Here is an 18,804-nt window from a genome sequence, read left to right on the forward strand (position 1 = left end):
GGGGGGGATAACGCACAATGCCGATTCCTCTTGTATCGGCCGGGTTAATCCAGTTGACGCGGGCCATTCTTTTCGCAGACACCTGGGGTAGTAGCCCCCTGGGTGGCGTTGGTGGGACGCAACAAATAAAGAGGAGCCGACCTAAATGGAGTGGCACACAATGAACAGGCCAGCGCCCCGCCATTGTACTCCTCTCAGTCTGCTTCTCTCCCCCCACCCCCACCAGCGGGGCGGGGGGGGGGGGGTGTAAGTAAAGGACAGAGGGAGAGGTGATGCGCTTGATCATTGTCACCCCGGAGGGGGTTTTTCTGCGGTGTCGGGTTGCGCCGACACGCCTGTTGAACGCGCTACTACGTGTGGGCCCGCCACACTGTCTCTCATCGAGGCCCCGTACACGTATATAACAGTGTAGAGCCCCGGGATGCCCAGCCTCGAAGCCATTTAGAGCTTTATTTTCTTCCTCAGTTGTCAGTTATAGGTTGTCTATCTCGGGCATTGTGTGCTGCGCTTTGTACGCGAAGGAACGGGCCCTTCGCGCCTACCGTGTCTGTCGTGATCGCGCAGTAGTTTCACTTCGAGAAAAGGAAGCAAGGGGGGGAGACGGTGCATGGAGACTGTTACGAGCTTTTTTTGGACAACTTCCTTTTTACTTCGCCCTTTCTTCCTCGTTCTCTTCCTTTTACTTCTTCCTCGGCTGCGTTATTGGAGCTGTCAAGACGTTAAGTGACGAAAAATAAGCTTAAGTCTCGCGTCGCTTTTTGTTATGTCGCGACACTCTCCTTGAATGTTGCTTATCGGCCGTCGCATCTCTCGTCCGCTTTTCCTTGCCTTTTTTTTTCATTTCTAATATAGCTGCGCTTCTTATCATCTCTCTTTACTCCATAACGTTGGGACAATTGTGAAGCCCGGAAAATTTTTTAAGAAAGCTGCATTGTGCCATGCGCAGACAGGCACGATTCCTGCTACATTCTTCGCCATCTCTTGCGGGAGCAAACTCGCAGACTCCCGCTGCCCAATGGGAGTTTCCCTAGGGGCGTGTTGTACAATGGGCATTTCGAAGAACGTGCAACGAGGCTGTACGATTTGAAGGGTGTTTTCGTCTACGCTTCAACAGCCTATTGACGCCACCTTCTTAAGCAATTGTACACCTGGGGGAGACTTGACGTTTCAGTTGAGTATCTGCAGGCAGGGGAGTTGAAAATACGATCGCATAATACAAAGACTAACGCATTTAAGCTCTGTCTTGTTTTAATGTCACAGTGTATATTTATGTGACTATGTGACTGTTGGCTAAGTCTTGAAGCTTATGTTATGCATGTCGCGTTTTCTTTTAAAGTCCCCGTGTATATACATAGATTTTTGACTGCGTTGTCTTGAGTGTTATGCTATGCCTCTACGTGACAACTCATTTACACGATGCGCGAGTTCAGAACTTCGTATAAGTGCACATAACTGTTCGCATTTTTTTTATTTTTGAGACGTCATATTGGAGTGCCATGGTGTTCTTCGTACATCGTATGTGCTGCATATTTGTAATGTTCGGAAATTTCGGACCCTGTATGTTCTGTGTTGGACACCTCTAAGAGCTAAGGAGTAGCAGGCGGCTTATTTGTACGCGAAAGTCTAATATGTCAATAAAAAAATATTGCGAGTGAGTGAGTGAGTGAGTGAGTGAGTGAGTGAGTGAGTGAGTGAGTGAGTGAGTGAGTGAGTGAGTGAGTGAGTGAGTGAGTGAGTGAGTGAGTGAGTGAGTGAGTGAGTGAGTGAGTGAGTGAGTGAGTGAGTGAGTGAGTGAGTGAGTGAGTGAGTGAGTGAGTGAGTGAGTGAGTGAGTGAGTGAGTGAGTGAGTGAGTGAGTGAGTGAGTGAGTGAGTGAGTGAGTGAGTGAGTGAGTGAGTGAGTGAGTGAGTGAGTGAGTGAGTGAGTGAGTGAGTGAGTGAGTGAGTGAGTGAGTGAGTGAGTGAGTGAGTGAGTGAGTGAGTGAGTGAGTGAGTGAGTGAGTGAGTGAGTGAGTGAGTGAGTGAGTGAGTGAGTGAGTGAGTGAGTGAGTGACCGACCTTACGGCGAAATTTCATTATATCGCGTTACTTTCATATGTGCTCGAAAAAAATCCTAACAGAGACTCATCACCAGAGGTAGCTCAGGCACGTGTGATATTCAGCTTCAATTAGACTTTCGTGTCATTCATGCTCCAGGACACTCGTGAGGGCTGATATGTATATATGTATATATAATACTCTTAAGGTGTTCGTTGACTGAAAGCTATAGCAGGAATGCTATTGGGCGCATAAGTTGATCTCTTGTTGCCTTTTCTTACATAGCTATAGAAAGCACTGACATTGATTTATTGTAACACATTTTGCCTGATCTTGACGTTAGGTGTGTAGTATCGTGAGCTGAGTAGAACCAACGCTTCTGAATAGAACAGAATGCCTGGTTGGTTCATGGCTTATGTCACTTCCTCTGTGCCCTGTCGTTTGCGCTGTTCTCCGTGGTCTGCAGCAACAACAGAACGTTTTTAAGATAAACATCGTAGACACCACTGACACGTCACCATGTTGGCATGACGTTAAAAAAGCTAGAAAGTGCAGTGCGTTTATCGCACCTGGTATAGAACTGTTTAGGGACGAAGTATACATAACTATTGCTGTCAGTCGTGAATACACTCAGTTGCTTTACGCGCCAGAGTAAGTTTCTAGCAACGAAGTAACCTTACTGTTGCTTCCATTCCGCAAGAAAAATTTGACACATCTCGGTAACTGCATGGTACACTTTACTACGAACGAAACTCGACAATGCTGAGCAGCAACGCTTAAACGGCCAAGCCTCGATATCATCGTGCACACAGTCGTGCTAAGACTCAGCAACGAATAATAAATCGATCTCGCAATCTTCCCGTACATAGTTCCCTCTCTATTTTGCCCCGCATGACTCCGGAGCTAACTCGCGAAAATTCCGCAACACCCTCTTCTGCACGCAATTTTCCACGAGAGCTTGATGTTCCGTGTGCCGTCCTGGAGCCATGGATACACTGGATTGTACTTTATCTTTACCAAATGCGCGCATTGCAGTGAAAGCTACGAGTGGCGTCAGTCAACCAGAAGTATATATGGTGCCTTCATGTATACTGTCCGCTTCACACGACGCCGACTGAATCACTTAAAGCGTACCGGAAAGAATTTGGCAAAGCTTGCACTATAAGTCGCGTAAGACTTCAAACAGCGGAACTGGACAATTCTGAAGTCTGATATGCTTGCTTCGAGGTTGTTGCTAGACTTTAGCTAGGTTAGTCACGACACGTACGTCCAAACTCCAGAACCGAGCGTTCGCACCTCTCATAGAACGACCCTTTCTTTATCTCTGCTTTTTTTTTCTGCCTACCCGAAGGTCGCGGGATCGAATCCCGGCCGCGGCGGCTGCATTTTCGATGGAGGCGAAAATGCTTGAGGCCCATGTACTTAGATTTGTGCATGTTAAAGAACCTCAGGTGGTCGAAATTTCCGGAGCCCTCCACTACGGCGTCTCTCAAACGTCCCAAAACCAATCGTGGTTTTGGGACGTTAAACCCCAGATAGTATTATTACTACTGTCAAGACGTTTATTAGCGGGCACTCGGCGACGGGGCACGACAGCGACAGTCAAAGCGGGGCCGACTCTCTGCACGAGGGGCGTGCTCTCCGAGAAGAGGACGACCCACTAGAAGGCGCTCGAGAGGACGACCCATTACTGAGTAGGAACGCTTCGCTACATTACCTCTGCTTTTTTTCTCTCTCTCTCGTTTTCTTTCTCCTTATTTTTCGCTTGATCTTTCTATTTTTCTTTTCTATCTCTCTCTGTGTTTTTCTTTCTCTCTTTCTATATCTTTCTCTGTCTTTCTATCCTTTTATGTCTTTATTCCCATTATTTCTCTATTTTTCTCTCTCTCTCTCTCTTTCTTTCCATACCTTTCGCTCACTCTCTCTCTTATTGAACCAATGGTGAATAATAGGATTTGCCCAATTTCTGCGGCAAATACCCGTTCATGATGATGATAGTTTTTCGATAGGCCGCACAAATTACGGCTACCTTAAACCGCTCCGCAGTAAAAAAGTAACAGCTCAAAATGGGCGCCCTCTAATGAAAGTGCAACGGAAAATTCAATGGAGCACTATAGGTGTGCTCTCATAAGATAGCACACCCAGCTATGTTAATTAGGTTAAGTGGCGTAAGAGCAACCAAGGCTATGCTGCGCCGGCCACATGTTCCCATAAAAGTGTAATTGAAGGATTAAAAGCGCACATAGGGTGTGCTGCAATAAAGGCGTGATAAAGGTATAATGAGCGCACGACGGCCGTGCTCCGATAAAAGCGTAACGAAAGGATTAACATCGCCTTCGCAATGGGAGAATTACGATGACTTCGTAACGAAAATATTAAACGGGCCTTGCAACACATTTTCATTATAATCAGAAAACGATGCCGATCGGTAGTCGAGGCTCCCGAGAACACGCGAGCCAAACATTATAGCGCAGCACGCGGCCTGGGATTTACAATAAATTCTCAAAGTCAGCTTAAAGGGGTGGTGCCACCAAATTTGTGGCTTGCGCGTTCTTTGCTGTAAGCGTTTCCTATAGCTCCAGGAAGCATGATGCACGCACCAAAATTCATGTATTCTCGCTAAATAATTTAATATCGCCTTTTTATTTGGACAACTTTCGGTTTCGGTTTCTGGGCGCCGAGGTTGGGCAGTGACGTAGAAGTGTAGGAGGCGTGGTCACGTGACCACACAAGGCTGTGACGCACATGACCAGGAAGCGATCGAAACTCGGCGAGTGATGTAGCAACCGATGCTTTGCCGGTACTATAGTGCACTAGAATGTATTCTAGTTCACTACAGCCGGTACGTACGTTGCGGAAGTGGCGGAGGTCCGGAGGTCACTCACGTTACTACAGCAGATTTGGTGTGACGTCACTACAACTTTCGTTGCCCATCCTACAGATCTACGTCAGTGTTGGCGCGCTAGCGATGGGTTTCGATCGGGAGAATGAGCATTTAGGTACACTTTGGAAGTGAATTAAAATATATTCTAAACGTTTGCTGTGTCCGACCCTTCGTGTGGAATGTCCTTGCATACAAAGAAAACCCACAACAGGCTTGTTATAGCCTCGAAATTTGATGGCACCACCCCTTTAAAAGCGCTTCCTCTTCTCTCGACAAAAAAACGCCAGGCCTGCGCGGAAAGCGCAGCACAGTCACAGCGAAAGCTGGAAGAGCGGCATTTCTAGAGCCCGTTATAAACTCTCCTGTGGCTACTAATGCAGGTACATTAGCAACGTACCCACTACGCCACAAAGCGTAATTTTTGGGAAGTTGGGAAGCACCCAGCACGACATTATTCGTTGTTCTGCGGAGAAGCGAGGTACCATATGTAAGCGATTATGTGCAGTTTGTTGATGCGGCGGTTGATGACGATGAATAATTATGGTTGCGCCCTTTGTAATGGGCTGGAAGCGTCAAATGACCCACTAGTTACGTAATGCATATTGTGTGACGCCCGGTCGTTATTTAACTGTCCCACCACGCTTTTAACACACTTTAACCGGAGAAACGCAGAGCGGGAGAGAGAGAGAATTGACTTTATTGAGACCCTGAGGAAATGGATCATGGGAGCCTTATGGGCTTCGTTGGCAACCAACAGAAGTGCACTTGCGAGGAACCCACTACGCTATAAATCATTGTAATTTTCGAGGAGTAGGGCAGTAGGCACTGTGCCATTTTTCGTCATTCTACAGACAGCCGTGGTACCTGCTAAACGCATGTAAGGCATTATGCGCACTTTGTTGATGCTGTGCGTGATGACGATGAAGAATTATGGCAGAGCTCTTTGTAATGGGTTGGAAGCATTCAACAACCTACTCGTTGCGCAATTCGCATTGTGTGACGCCTGGTTACAGAATTCGCGTTGTGCGACGCTTGGTGCTTATTCTACTCTTTTACCACGCTATATTTCATATGCTAATGTAGTTCCTTCCCGACATGAAGCCTGTATAGGACCTTTTTGCAAAGCAGTTTCAAGCACCGGCATGGCTCAGAGGTTGAATACTGGGCTCCCACGCAGAGGGCCCAGGTTCGAACCTCGTTCCATCCTGGTATTTTTTTCTTATTTAGTTTTTTTTCTTATTTCGAGCGATACTGGTTACGGACACCGGCGGCGGCGGCGGCGGCGGCGGCGGACAACTACGGCACCAAAAACAGCCGGTGAAATGATCTCATAACAGCTTTCGCTGTAAAATTATGCTTACGGCGTCACTGACACAAGTTCCACGCCATTGGCTGATTTGAGCATGGCGCGCTCGGTAGTTACTTGAGAGAACGGCAGCATGGGCTAGTTGGTGATTTATAATCGACATATTTGCACAGCGCTACGTTGGGCAAACGGGCAGATGTTTGAACGAGCGTTTAAAAGAGCATCACTATCATGTCACCACAGCTGTTCAAGGTCATCTAGGCATACATTGCAGAGGTTGTGGTTGCAAACCAGAATTTGAAAAGTGCGCCGTTGTCGCGAAACACCGTGAGCAGCTTACGCGGGAAATCATAGAAGCTAATCAAATGGAACAGCTGGGTGACCTCTGTGTAAGCATGCCATCAGTTGCCCTAACCAAAAAGGAAATCACGTATCTGGCGGTGATGCAATAGGTTTGTGCGTTTGTGCTCATGTGTGCTGGTGTTATCAGCTGTACATATTTCTAGCGTTTTCGCTAATAAAATTTAGTTGAAGTCAGCGCCTGTGTTGTGTCCTTTCTTACGTCCTCGTTTACATAGCGCTGTGCAAATATGTCGGTAGTTACTGCGGCCGCCGCGGGAGGCCGTGACTTGCCCGCGCGTGATCGCACTGAAAGTACGCCGCGCGTTTGAAGAAAAAAAAAAAGAAAGAAAAGTGCTCAAGGTCACGAGGCGCGCGTGACGTACCTTCTTCCCCAGTGTCACCCCTCCCTGCTTGGCTTCCAGCGGTTCCGTCAGGTCGAGAGATGAGAGAAAGCAATCACAGCGTGCAACAATTAAATCTTTGTAACTCCGCTCATACTGGACGGATCCTAAAAAAAAATTTTTGCGATGGTCGATTCGTGAGGAAAAATGAAGTCATTCCATGGCTACTTGGAAAAATGTTGCAGGGCCCCTTTAAGAACGAAATAGCTCGCAATCGGAGTGTTTTCTAGATGGCCAACTGCAAGATGAGTAACGCTAAATAGGCACATTCTAATAAAAGTAATCGAAGGTTTCAATAGCAAGGCAATGCGCGGGTTCTACCAATAGTGTAGAGGAGGGATTAGTGGAGCACAATGAGCGTGCCGTACGCTCTCTTTTCTGCAACAAGCCAACAAGCAGTCGGGTCTCGTAACGATTTGGCTTGAACCCTACATATATACTATCGTGGCACTGCACGAATTTATCGGGACGACCAGGCGCTAAGGAACGACGTTTATTCCTCGTTCTTACATATATAACGGTTGCGATAAGTGCGTGACCCAAGGAATTGTTCAATGACGTCGCCTTCAGCACCCTCTAACGTTATAAGAGGGCCGCCCTGTAACGTGCAAGGTTACATGACCACGTGCACACGTCTAACAGGCGCCACATTGAGTCGTAACTGCGATGCAAACGTCCTGACACGTGTTTCAGTCGGGCGCTGATCGATACTTCGCCCCGGGCGGTCTATGGCAAGCCACTTACGCGTTCAAGGCTACCGCATTATCTCGATGAGAGTCGGCAAAGGCAAACAACCACGCACGCTTCGTCCGCATGCAACGTCATTCTCTGCGGGGTTCTGGGAAGTCGCCAGCTTTTGCACGATATACCTCTATGCATACCAGCACTCGTCGTTTCCAGACAAAACATTTTGAAACTCAGAGGATATGTGGTCACCACACTCGCCACTTAATTGCCAATACCCGTCACCGCACCTCAGCGTTGTTTTTCCGAATGGCCTGTTCGCTCAAAAGCTTCGTATATACCATTATATTTGCGTTATTCTCCGTTGCTGCATGCAGAAATTATCACAATACGAAGACAGCGACGACGCGACCGCGTAAATATAACCCATATCCGCATAGTTGCGCTGTTTCATTACGCATGGTGTTTCACAAAGCCAACAATGCTGCGTGTCTTCAACGGAGTGGTCGTACGTGGCCTTGTACAGGCTCGACTTGGTTAATCAAATTGCACCTGTGGAACTTGATGCGCACGAGCGAGCACGTCTACACAATGCCATGAATGCACTCGTTTATGAAGAGTAAGTTCGAGTGTGAGCGAATGTGCCGCATGTGACGGTCCGCTCACTTCGTCGACATACACCAACCAGACCCGGCAGATGGATGGTTGGAAAGTCCTTTATTGTGAAATAGGGCGGCGAAGGTCCTTTGTAGGGATAGGCGGTGGCTTTGTGGGGATAGGATAGACGATAATAGTTCACACTGTCTTAGGGTTTCCACTTATTTAGCTAGCGGTCACTTGTACTGAGGCGGTGTGTGGCCAGTATACTGTGGTTCGTAAGTACCCCTATACAACCATGATCAGGACGCTCTGACTTCAATATTTTGCAAACAATAGCCGCGTGTTCGGATCCGTAAGCAGCGCTTCACGGTAATTCGTGCATTGCGAAGCCTCTCTCTATATATATGGCCACTCACCCTTTATCGAATGCAGAACGTTGCCACGGCAGCGCAGCGTGTGCACGTCACTGTCGCAATGTCGGGTGGTCGCCATTGTGCGGTGAGTACAGTGTGTAGGCAGAATTTGCGAATATACCTCATTGACGAGTACCCCTTCAGAGCGCAAAAGGGGAGACTTGCTAGAAAAGAGGACCGGTGAGGTAACCTGCGTAACACGTTGTTTAATAGCATTACGTAGGGCAGTGCGCACATAGTGCATTGTGGCTACCGAGGGAGCCATTTGAGTTAAGAGTCAAGATTTGACTTAAGATTGGTCGACCCACCTGCAGATGAATGAGTGTGATTGGCAACGATGACAACGTAGCAGAAGACGGGTTACTGTGAAAACGTGACTGCCGGTCGCAGGTCGGCAAATGACTCATGAGTCGGCTCACTCAAACTAAGAACAACCCGTGTGTGCGAGTCCGGCTGAGTATAGTGTTTTGGCGAGTTTATACAAATGAGCCTATAGCCTAGTAGCATTTTCGTGAGTCTGAGCCCGAGTATGCTTGGCTGAGTAGCCCTTCGTGAGGCACTACCTTCAAATTATTTTTTTTCTTAAAATCTGCAGAACAACATTTAGGATGACTTAAGAAAATGTTTGACACCATTTTCAAGAAAGTCGGCAGAATATAATCTGAGCAAAAAAGTGGTACATATATGCACCACTGTATTTATATATAGCACGATATAAAAAGTGGTACACATGTGTACCGCTGTCCTCAGGCCGTACCAAATGAAGAAAAATTTTTGAACAGGAACGTTATTTATAAATTTAATGGGGCTGTTTACTTTTTGAATTGTTTTAAGCATTCAATGCAGAGCGGCACATTGTATTTGCTTCCCAGATAGCTACTCTGCATTTATGCCGAGCCCACGCGAAGGCGACCTGCGACAGGTATGCATCAGCGAACGCGATATCACGACTACAGTAATTAAGCTGCACCTAAAGCGGACTGGGAGTGACGTCGCTTTTGCAAATAAAACCTGCGCTACTATAACGACGAAAATTCTGCCCATGTCCGACTGTACCGGCACGATAGTTGCCTTATTATGGCCAAAACCATCAGCCAAATGCAAGCCCAGAAATGGTTCGTTGAAAAAAATTAATAGGCCTAATAAGCGCAGCAAAAATCTCTGTGTGTGTTGCAAGTGAACCACTGGGTTCTCTTTGAAAAAGGGGTAAAATGGGACACTTCACAGGCATGTTGAAGCGATGTTTTCAAGGTGCTCATTTAGGCCACTGCAGTGGATAGCGAGCGGTAATCGTGCAAAATTCAATTTGCTGTCCGTGCCACATGTAGCGAAGTAAAAACTTAAAATAGCCTGCTTCATTACCTCAGTATAGATGGTACCACCAGTATATGAGCGGCGCCAATTTTGACCATTTTATTATTATGGGTGTTTGAAAGGCAGTGAAAAAGTGGTACACATTTGCACCACTGTCCTACAGAGGGGTATATAACATAGTGAAACCTCGGTGATACGAATCTCACGGGACCACCAAAAATATTCGTATCATCCGAATTTCGTATCAGCAGAAAGCATGAAAAATTAGCATGCGACAAAAAAATGCTGGCGTACATTTCCATTTATTGTTTTTCAGGGCCGCAGCAACGTCCGCGAGAACCCTGAATGATTGTCAGTTAAGTTTTTAGATGTCGGCAATCATACTAGCACTCATAAATATATGGCCCGTACGCGCGTATTTAATTAATGAACAAGGTGCATTGTGACCCGCGACAGCAGTAGCCCCTTTAAAATTTTAGTATGTTTTTTTGCATGACACCGGAGTACTGCAGTAAAAGTAGCGAAAGAAGCGCTTTGACGCGATGGATCAAGGCCGCAAAATTACAGAACCACGGTCTTGTGTTATGATTTTGTTATCGCGGAGGTGTTGGGGATGTTTTGCGGATATTTACGGCCATGCCCGCACAAGTGCGACCTCAACGGTCGCGCATGTTGACACTGTGAGGCGTGACTCCCTCGCCAAGACCATCCTCGCCTTCTTTCGGTGCTCGTCCACCTTTCATAGAATGTCTGATGCACGAGGCATGCACGTGTAAACACAGTACAACGACAGCAGCCCGCGTCGACGCGTTAGAAAAAGAAGCATGGCGCTAATATCCTCTGTAATCTAAACGCGAAGGCACACGGAGGCACTTAAGAGCTTCAAAGATTCGCGCACACAATCTCGGAGGCCGTGACGCGTCTCTGAAGGTTTATTCTGACCGTAAGAAAAGTGGTTTTCCTACACCGTGATTCTGACGATTTGGCGGTGCGGCGCGCATGCCCACGCTTGCGTTCCCGCGCTCGCACGTGCTTGGCGCATCTTCCAGGACAGCACCTCTTCGTACCTGTGCGGTAGCATAGGTTCGTATCAAACGTCACTGGGTGAAAATTGGTTCGCAACAACCGTACTCCATTGCATTGTAGGCTAATGGGCCTTGGCCGGGACCAACGAAAAATTCGTATCACCACGAAATTCGTATGAGCTGTAATCGTATCACCGAGGTTTCACTGCATGAATGAGCCTTCGAGTTCGAGTGAGGCCGCGGCTGAGTTGCATTTTGGTGAGTGAGTAGAAGTGATCGCAAGTGAATAGCTAGCATTTTGACGAGTTTGAACAATTGAGCCTGGCTGAGTATATCATCTTTTTGAGCTGCGTCCTAGTGAGCCAGGCCGAACAGCATTTTGGTGAGTCTGAGTGAGTCCGGCATAGTAGTATTTCGGCGAGTCCCTTGTTATCCCTTCCCTTGTTACCTAAAAAGGGGCGCCAATTCTGCCCCGTACATTTTCTCAGTTAGGCCTATTACGTCGTTGTTTAATGCTCAGGGTTATGCCATGCCAGTTTTTTGACGATAAGGGCGGGCGCGGAACCTCGATGTTGCATTCCAAGGGCTATTTAATTCGAACCTTTACGACCGGAAAGTCGGGGACCGAAGGCAGGCGGCTATGACACGTCATCACTTCATTTACTTTTTGTATCCATTCCGGACCTCGTTTTCTTTCGGACTCGACGAACGAATAGGGAGGGGGGAGTAAACTTGTCCCCCCCCCCCCAACGCAGAACACTAGCACGCCTATGGTAACAAGATATTACGCGCCAGCCTTTACCTATTCGTAAGCAAGTGTTTTTCATAAGGTTCATGAAAATCTGGTGAAGCTCAAAGTCATGCAGCAGGCTTCCAGCAGTGTTACGGCATTGTCTCCAATATTCGATATTGTTCCATAATTACAGTGGTTATGCTTACATGAAATCTGTGTAATAGGCTCGCGTAACCAGGGGAGGGCTGCCGCGGTATCGTCATGCCCGCAGATTCGCGGTGACGAAGTATACCGCTGACCACAGCGTACGTGTCAACACGTAGACGCGCAATAAATGTTTATACAATCATATGTCGGCGATGTGCTCGGTTCACATGTGAAAATAATTAGTGAATAGAAATATTTCAAAATGCACGCGTTGTTGTCTATCAAACCTCTCCCGAAGATAGCTGCTGCTTCTTGCTGCGTTGGCGTGTCCGTGGAGCACGCACACGCAGACCGACGTGCAGGCACACATGTCCACACCCCCTCTCCACCCCCCCCCCCCCCCGGCCATCCACACATGGACCCACCAAACCCTTCGATCGCTTGACCCGTTCCTCTCTTTACGAAGTGCGGACAAAGGATTCCCCATCGAAAATTTGCACATGGTGCTTACACTCCTGCAGTCCAATCGAGAAAGGGTGCTTTCCTCCCCACAAGGGAGGAAAGTGCCCTTTTTGCCGTGCCGTACGTGTGCGAACTTCTGCACTCAGTTCGTCCCTTGTGGGAGGAAAGCGCCCTTTTCGGGTCAACTGTGCAGTTACTCCCGAAAACAAGCTCAACATAACAGCATTTTGTCGAGCGTGTACAAATGAGCCTTGCTGAGTAGCATTTTTGCGAGTCTGCGTCTGAGTGAGCCAGGCTGAGTGGCATTTTGGAGAGTCTCAGCGAGCCCGGCAGAGTGTAGCATTTCTGGCGACTATATATGTTCGAGTGAGCCTTGCTGATCAGCATTTCGGTGAGCTGACTAATTGTGAGCCCGGTTGAGCTACAGCACTTTGGTTGACATCTGCGGGTGAGCCCTACTGAATATATATAGAGAGAGAGAGAAAGGAAAGACAGGGAGGTTAACCAGAAGAATTATCCGGTTTGCTACCCTGCACGTGGGAAGTATTTCGGTTAGTCTGGATGAGCTAGGCTGAGTAGAATTTCGGTAAAGTCGGAGTTCCAGAAAGCCCCAACTAGATATGTACTTTTCGAGTGAGCATGTGCAGTGGTCTATCCAGAATTGAGAACGAGGGGTGGGTTGGGGGGGGGGGGGTGGAGAGAGCGCTGTCTTAATTCAATACGTCCAAACAGCGACATGCATGATATTTCGAAGAGCCGTTCTGTGCCTCGGCTTTTCAGGCACCATAGGAAAAGGTTCCCGGAGAACTAAAACGCGGGCCTACTAAATTCACACCTATCGATGATGAAAGTAGCAAAACTGCTACAATTAAGTGCCACTTTTTCGCCGCCGAGTGCCTCGACTTATAGTGTAAGCAGTGCTAAATTTGCATGGAAGCCCGTTTGCTTCACAGCAAGTTGCCTTCTTACCCCAGAATAATTGGTGAGCTATAGTTGGTGTGACATTCCTAAGCGAAGTGAAGCTCAACGCATAGTATAGGGAGTAAAAAAGAAGCTTGAACCTCTATAGCGTGCTTCCCTGCTTACAATCTTTCCGATATATGTACTCCCCGTTTGTATACACATATGTCCCCTGTCGCTCATTTCATTTCTGAGTACAGGTACTGGGAGGAACGGTGCACTGTGTAATTCAAGTAATATAATGAAGTATGGTGTATCGCCATCTAAACTTAACGACAACCAGGTATGGAATGTTTCTCTCCGATCAATCATGAACATTAGCGCCAGAATCGATGCCAGTATACAGTGGCACCAGGGCCGGGCAAAGATACTTTGAAATTGTATCGCGATACGATACAAGATACCCAGATAAGAAGTATTTGAGATACAAATACAAGATACTTCCGGAATAATTGTATCCGATACGATACTTCCCAATTGTATCTTAAGATACTTCGATACATTTGCAAATTTGCTCTTATATATCGATATATGAACAAAATTCTTTACTCGGAATTTTCTTAGCTGCGACCAACTTCGTTTAATTTTGAGAAAATATCTCTTTGTGTCCCCAGATTTCTGCCTTACTTGCTCAAGATGTATATAGTTTCGTTCCGAAACAACTCACCTTAACATGAGAGCTCTTTATACGCTGCGCTGTCATTGGCTCTTGTTTGACACTTTGTATATAATGGGTGCCAGTCTCTACTTGCTGACCAGCTAGCGGGTTGCCATCTGGATAAGAACGTCAATAAGAAGCCTCCGCACGATGGCGCAAATACCGCTGTGTAGTTCTACCTTGTCCGTAAACGTATTACCGTTTTCGCAATACGGGGTCACCCGAAATGCAGCAACAACGCTGGTAGCGACATTTTTTGGTGACTACTCATGTTTACATTGAGGGCTTAAAACTACAATGATTTTTAAATTCTACTTATCTGCTGGCGTAACGCGTTAATTCGTTAACCACATATTCACTAACGTGCAATCTTTTGAAATTCCTTCTCCGAGAGAACCATTGTGCCGTCGAGAATTTTCTCAGGCATATTATAGTGGCAAAAAGCGTTGCAGGATACCACTGCTATTCACACTATTGCCACTTATAGCTCCGACTATCGCGTGATTTACAACAGCGAAAAACGTCACGGTGACCTAAAAAAAGAAAATAATTATATCTTAGTCAAATAGCAAGGCGGTTCCGTATCAATCACAGTGAATACGTTTACAGGTTGTTTCACGCAACTATAGAACCAAATATCTAAAAAAGTGGTTTACCGCGACTGGATGAAACCAATGGAGTATGGTTTACTGTCATTATAATATGTTTATAGTTACTATGTTAATACTTACTATGTTAATACTAGTTACTATAGTTAATATGTTTATAGTTTATAGTTATTATAGTTATAATATGTTACTCATTATAATATGTTTATAGTGCGCTTAATTAGTTGGTTAACTGAGGTCAATCATGCAGCATTTTTAATATTCATTTATGACCAAGTGGGTGCCATCACGTCGTAGAGGGCATTCCAAAACAACCGGTCCAATTTTTGATGGTGAAGTACATGCTTCCTGTTAATTTTTTCCCGATTTTAAAAGAAAGCGCACGAAATATCAAATTAAACCACTTGACTGCGCCGCTCGTTTGCTATCGTACTGCAGCGCTCTCAAACGTGCTTCGGGCAAAACAACAGGCGCGCGAACTGTCAGCATATCGAGGACGACGGCGTTTCCTTGCCGTGTGCAGTCGTCAGAAATGTTGACGCACTGTGAAGCCGATGCATGAAGCCACGGCCGGCCATTTCACCATGGTCCACGCGCCGGTTGTTTCGTTCGACGCGCGTTGTAGCGCTGCAGCACGGCAGCGTACGAGCGCAGTCACGTGGTCATGTTTCGCGGGCTTTCTTTGTGATGCGAAGGGAGGACAGAAAAAATAGCACTCATGCTGGCAATCTAATTATGATCAAAATAACCGCTTGAATAATTGAGCAGGAAGAACAAAGATACAGTACGCCAAGATATTTTATGTTACGTAAGTGCTTGTTCTACAGCATCTAGCATCAGCGCCGGTGAAGCGACAGTTTTTAGAATATCATTTGCATATAAGTCAATCTCATCGTATGTAAGTCAAACTTACATCTACGAGATCTTTTAAATCGCTGTCGTGTGAAAGCCGCGAGACGCAAAGAAACCCCACTATTGCATTCTTCAGACTTCGTAACGAAGCACCACGCAAGGGAAACTTCGATAACGACACTATAGGAGCATCACAATTTTCACGAAAGGTGCCGTGCGCGTTGGGTCTACGAGGCAGTGTCATGGCACCGACACAAGAAAAAAGAAAGAAAAAATTGCGAGAAAGCGAAGTTCGACTGCTCGTAGACGTTCACGGGCTTGTTTTTGTCGAGATCGCGCGAGCTCCACCACGTGATTGTGCTCCACCAATAGGGACGCGCTGACCTCATCGCCTGCCCTCGCTGGAGAACTCTGGCAGATATAATAAAAAAATGTCACTGTCGTTAGTTTTATTCAAGTGGCTCAGTAGCAGCAGTATCAGCTTGAGAAGCGTATTTCAGCCACCGTTCATTGTTTCGCTCGGGGTTGTTTCTATAGCAGTATCTTGTATCTTAAGATACATGATACATTATTGAATGTAACGGAAATACAGATACAGATACTCGTCCTGCGAGAGGTATCGCGATACAGATACAAGATACTCAAGGAGTATCTAAGATAGTATCTAAGATACATGTATCTTCGATACTGCCCAGCACTCAGTGGCACTTACAACTGACCTAAACACACGCCTCTAATGGCGAATTCCATTGGGAGAGCAGGAGCACTCAAAAGCACGCTGAAAGTGCTCTCTTCAGAGCCGGCGTGTTTCAGTGGTCGAACAGGAGTTGGAACACCGTCATCCATTGGTAGAGCGAGAGCGCTTTTGCTGCGCCGAGAGCAGCGAAGAGCAGTTCAGTCTGCTCCCCGTTGAAAAGCGGAGTGAGCGGAGAACGCAGGAAGTCACGTGACTTGTTAAAGGCCAACTCCGGCGATTTCTCGAGGTCGATGGATCTCAGTGAAATTCGCTGGGTAAGTTCCTTTGCACGTTTCCGTCATTTATGCCAAATTACAGGCTTGAGACGTGCGCAGATTGTTTGCAAATGAATTTTAAAGATTGTCTGCAAACGCGCTCCTGGCTTCCCACAATTATTGACAACATTGCGTCTGTGATGTCAGTGTTGGCAAGGCGGCGGAAGTGACGCAGCCGAGGGCACCGCTAATTTCGGCGCTTCGGCCGCTACAGCGAGCGTCTGCTGTGCACAAGGCGACAGACAGTGTTGGTTTGGCCGGCGCTTCGCTGGTCGTCCCGGCTGTCACAGTTTTCATACTCCGCGCCGGCGTGACCGGCATGCCTTGCACGACTTCCGGTTCGTTCGTAACAACGTCTACGTCATACGTAGACAGTACACTCGGTTGGGTTTCGGTTTCGGTGTTGCGCTTTTTTGCTTATTTAAAATTATTCTCCAATTTGCCGAGTATTTCTGCTATCGGGCCCGTAACAGGAGCGTCTCAGGAACATAAAAGCACCATTACTTTGACATGGCCAAAAAATCGCCGGAGTTGGCCTTTAACGTCATATCTGCTCATACCCTCCCAACAATCCTCCTCACTTGTTTGTATTTCGCTTGCTCATGTACGGCGGCAATGGCGGCAGCGAAGCGTGTGTGGTGCTCTGGCTCCAACAATTTTGACGCCGTTGCGGTAGATTCTGAATGTTCGTCTACCTTGCCTGTCGTCAAATGCACGGGGGACGGTGGCAGCAAAGCGTCGTTGTCTTGCCGAAATACTTGACAATCTTGAATTTCGGTTCGGGACAAGCAAGACCCCCCCTCCCCTTCAAATCTGGTCGGATTATCCTTCCCCGTAAGGGGGGCGCTTGCTCGGCATTTTACGGTAAGACTAGTGGGCTAGGGTCCCTCTGAACAATCACTAAACGCGTGGCCGCGCGCGCAGAAATGCATGTGCGACGTGCGCGCTCAAACAAGCAAAAAAGCAATCAAATTCACTTTAACTTCTGTAGTAGACGGTGGCTGACGTTGCATCAAAGAAAGCAGGATGCGCTGAGCTTGCCATTTCATCATGTAATAGTAGGAAGCGGCAACTTTTCAGGATGGCGAGCAAGCGAGTGCGTCCTACCGATCACTGCCACATGTGCTTTCCCCGACCGCCCGGCTGGCCCGGCTCAGATCACACGTGCTTCGCAGCAGAGGATGCTGGGATGCATAACACTTCTCCTCCCTCGTATTTTTTTACTCCCTCCCACCTGCTCTCTGGAAGCGTGCTGCATTCCAGTGGCAGATCGAGTGACACTGCTCTCAGTGCTCTGCCCCCCACTCCTGACTGCACGGCGCCCCTACTCCTGTTCTCTCAATGGAATTCGCCATAAGACGTGTGTGACTGATGGACAGAGCGAGCACTTTTCAAAGCAGACGTGCTTATCGTTTACATGTACATGTTCATAGCTATACATTATAAAAGGACAACTCCAGCGCAAATGGACGTACAACTGTTGTGACATTGAGTGACGTAATATGATTCCTCAGCTCATATGTGTGACGCGATATCACGGATAACGTACCATCATGCCGCTTCGTGACAGGCACCTCATTGGGTTCGTGTTCCGTGGCACCACAGATACGGTGGAATGGTCAATATATCGACCATTCATTAAAGTGTAACGAAAAGTCATGCATTCATATCGCGCGCTACAACAACACTTGTTTGAAACGATGTCAATTACGTTCCGCGATGCGCTTGAAGCGTAAGGCAACAACAAAAATTTGCATATGGGAGGGCGCTGGAATCTCGCAGCGCGCCCTTGGCGCCGGCGATCACCGATCTTATCACAGAGACAGACGCAAAAGGACAAACGCAAGGCCAGCCTTCGCAACTGTTCTACAATCCCGTAACACACAGTGTTTAGAGGTTAGGAACGCCATGCATAAATATGCGAACACGTATATACATAGACAGCTGGCAATCCGGCTTTTACATTTTCCTGTGCTGCCCTCTGGCCGTTTTGGTAGGGCCGGGGCAACTATAGTATCGCAAGAACGAAAGCCTCCGAGATCAAGAGGCGTTTCGCGACCTTTCCGCTAGAGGAAGGGCGCATGCGCCGTGGCAATCTGAAAAAAGACGGATTAGCGACGCAAGCAACGACCCACAAGTTCGACCAGCCTCCGCCAGACGGCAACACCACCCGGTCTCCTAATCCCAACTTCGCTATTCTGAATAAGTCGAAGATATAGTCTAGAAGTGAAGCGACGAGCTCGCCACCATTGGATCACAATAATATATTGAGCAGTTATGTGCAGCGAGCTGCCTCGCGGATGCTGGACGGGGTAGAAAGAGGTGCAGTGTGCATAGACGAGCTTTCATGAGGGTTCCAACAGGAACGT

At 47.4% G+C, this 18,804-nt stretch overlaps 1 protein-coding gene across 1 annotated transcript in view; it reads right to left on the bottom strand.

Moving 5' to 3' along the window:
- The window catches only part of LOC119405382 (doublesex- and mab-3-related transcription factor A2-like), a 39,736-nt gene that overhangs the window by 19,425 nt on the left and 1,507 nt on the right, over positions 1-18,804 (bottom strand). The window lies entirely within an intron of this gene.

Source organism: Rhipicephalus sanguineus, chromosome 9 (genome assembly GCF_013339695.2).
Source record: "Rhipicephalus sanguineus isolate Rsan-2018 chromosome 9, BIME_Rsan_1.4, whole genome shotgun sequence".
NCBI classification, from domain to species: Eukaryota; Metazoa; Arthropoda; class Arachnida; order Ixodida; family Ixodidae; genus Rhipicephalus; species Rhipicephalus sanguineus.